At 48.8% G+C, this 2,951-nt stretch overlaps 1 long non-coding RNA gene across 1 annotated transcript; it reads left to right on the forward strand.

Annotated features, from left to right (window-relative positions):
* The first annotated feature begins 98 nt into the window (after positions 1–98).
* On the forward strand, positions 99–1,086 carry LOC107134917. Its single transcript, XR_001502491.2, has 2 exons — positions 99–346; positions 637–1,086. It is a non-coding gene; the product is annotated as an uncharacterized LOC107134917 (long non-coding RNA).
* The last annotated feature ends 1,865 nt before the right edge of the window (positions 1,087–2,951 follow it).

A 2,951-nucleotide genomic window follows, 5' to 3' on the forward strand; every position in this document is an offset into this window, starting at 1 on the left:
TATTTTATTCATTTTTAAGTGATACTGAGGATCGAACCCAGTGCCTCAATGTTCGAGGCATGCGCTCCACCACTGAGCCAAAACCCCAGCACCCCCAATCACTGTATCTGGCCAAGAATCAGATTTTTTTTTAGTCAGTACCCAAAACTCAGTGGAGCTAGGAATTTAAGAGGTCTGTCCTCCCTGTGTCTAGCCAGCTGGTGAAAAGGAAATGTGAAGGGGAGGTTTCTGTGAATGCTGGACTAACATGTCCTCCTACTTGCCCAGGGCTTTCTTCTACAGCCATTGTTGCCAGCCAGCAAGGCTCAACTCCCTCACTGTACCCACCCCCCAGGAGGTGAGAATGGTAAGTAATTTTTGTTTGTTTGGGGCAACATAGGGCCAGAAATAGCTGCTACCTGGATCACAGCATCCCTGTGGATCCTAAGTGAGGGATAACTGAGGTGTCAGCAGTCTGGAAATAGTGGAATCCTGCCAAGCCTCTTGTAGGACAGTCTCCTGTGAAGCTGTATGCATCTAAGAGACCTGTGGCCCCTAGGGATTAATACTAGCCAGTTAATTTTCTTGGAGCGCCATCTTGTGGTTGTCATGCCAGCAGGCTGAGTGCCTGGTTACCTGTCCATGTTTCCGTTGCAGAACACCAAGTGCCCGGATAAAGTCAACTTCACGGGCCTGGACTGGCTCACCCAAGGAGGTGCTGGACGTGCCATTTAGACATCAGTTAAATGGTGTTGATCATCCTGTTTGCCGTTCCTACCATGACTGAAGGCAGACCCTTGGCTCTCTCGCCTCCACCAGACCCCTGGAACTCCCTGACCCTTCCTCTTCCTCAGGACCTGGAGAGCTGGTACTTAGCAAAAATATTTATTCTCTCAGCCACATCATGGCTTTGTCACCTCTGTGGAGATGAAGGCACGGGGAGCAACCAGGGGAACATGGCCTCAGCCCAGAGAAGTCACTGCTCTTTTCCCCAAGGCCTTGGTCTGCTGCCGGGGCAGTACACCTCCAGAGAGGGGGGCCCCACCCCCACCCCGCAAGCACTGGGTAAGGTCTGAAGACAGCACAGCAGCCATACCCCCTCTACCATCATTACCACCATCATCAGTTCCTGCATCTCCCCAGTGGTTTGGGCCCTGGGAACAGACAGCATGTGGAGGAATTAGAATCTCAGGAAAAGATATTGGGGGGCTGTTTTCTCTGTGTGAAAACAAGGTCTTCAAACATAGAGGACCAGGACCCCTCCCCCAACCCCGCCGCCCAATGTGAGCACATATAAACGCTCAGAGCCTAGCCTAGAAAGGAAGACCAAGGCATTTGCCCCACCATAGCCTTGAAGCTGCCAGTCAAGCAGAGGGGCAGGGGTTTCAACACCAGCACAGGGCTCCCCAGGGATACCCTGAATGAGTTGGAGCATGAAATTGAAACTGCATCCCCACTAGGTCCTGCTGCTTCTTATCTCCCAACTCCTTGTCTTTTTCTTTTCCCTCCTAACCCCTTGGTGCTTTTCCCAGGGGGATCCCCACACTGATCTTGCCTCTTCTTTTCCACTGCTTGGCTCTTAAGACTCAGGCAGATAAAATAGTATTCCCCCAGCATGGGGAAGCTTGGAGTCTGCTGGGTCACTTTAGGGCAAGACCCAGAAGGCAGGCCCTGGGAGCACCCAGCAGTTCTTGGAGATGTCCTGTGCATTCAACCATTTGAGTAACTTCCTCATTTAGGGCTACAAATGTATACAGCCCAGTTCTGTCTACAAGTACATGACTTTATATAGCTCAATCTATAACCTCCGTGTGTGCCAATATAAGCTGTGTCTTTGTAACACACGTTTTTGTTTTAGGAGCCACTGGCCATAGGAGGCCTTTTGTTCCTCAGACCCTGGGAAAATACATCCAAGCATTGCTTGTCAGAGTTGCAGTGAATTCAGTGGAGCTGTGCTTTGAGATAGCAAACATTTCTCTGCTGTCCTTAGAAATTCAGTCTCTCTGGGTCCAAGCTTTATGCCCTGTACACTGGGAAAATGATAATGATTCAGTAGCTTTATTGGAGTCACTTCTTCCCTGGAGTGTGGGAAGTATTAGCTCTTTGCTTTTGTGAGGGGTCATCTCTTTGTTCTCCCCTCCTATCTTTCTTTGATCCTCTGGATTGAGAGAGAAAGATTGACAGACACTTGCCAAGGCTAGAGAATTTGTGACCAGAATGCCAAAAGTGACAATTTAAGAGCAGGAATATGACTGTGACTTAATTTGGAGAATGAGGAGAATAGGAGGACAGTAAGCACAATGCCCAGTTGAGGGTGGTTTCTAAAAATTCTGCAGCCCTATACATAGATGGGCCTAGGTCATTTGTCCAAGAGGAGAGCCCCTCTGACCTACAGACCTTTTCTCTAGACTCTCAAGTCCTTGTTTTTTGTTCACGTTGGGTTCTTAGCCTTCCCCAAAATTCCCTTACTTTAGACCTGTTGACAAGGTCCCAAGCAGCCTCCCTCACAGCCATCATCCCTCTGCCTCCTGCTGCCCAGTGGGTAGTGCCCTGAATAGTGACTTCCCTTTTATCTATGGAAATAGCTGGAAGACAGCTTCATTCCACCTAACCTGAGTCACCCCTACCAAGAGAGTGACTAAATTTCAGCCTAATTATGCCTTCCCAGGCTCCTGTGGGGTGGAGCCAAGAGCCCATCTCTGTTGTTTTAAAATATTGTGTGTTTGTATCTGTGGCGCTGTCCTGCAGCGTGCTCTGTACATATTGTAAAGAAACCGTTGGAATAATTTTTTTTTTCTCATTGGGCAGGCATGGCCCCACACTCCTGCCTTTCTACTTAGTTCTGTGACACAGAAAGGAGGAACTTCTGTATTTGTAGAGCAGCCTTGGATTCTGCAGAAGGGAACAGCTGCTTCCCCCCACCTTTTAAAAAACATTTAGCTCTTTGATTCATATATCAAGTCTCCCTCAAA

The sequence above is a fragment of the Marmota marmota genome, unplaced genomic scaffold, assembly GCF_001458135.2.
Source record: "Marmota marmota marmota unplaced genomic scaffold, marMar, whole genome shotgun sequence".
In the NCBI taxonomy this organism is placed as follows: Eukaryota; Metazoa; Chordata; class Mammalia; order Rodentia; family Sciuridae; genus Marmota; species Marmota marmota.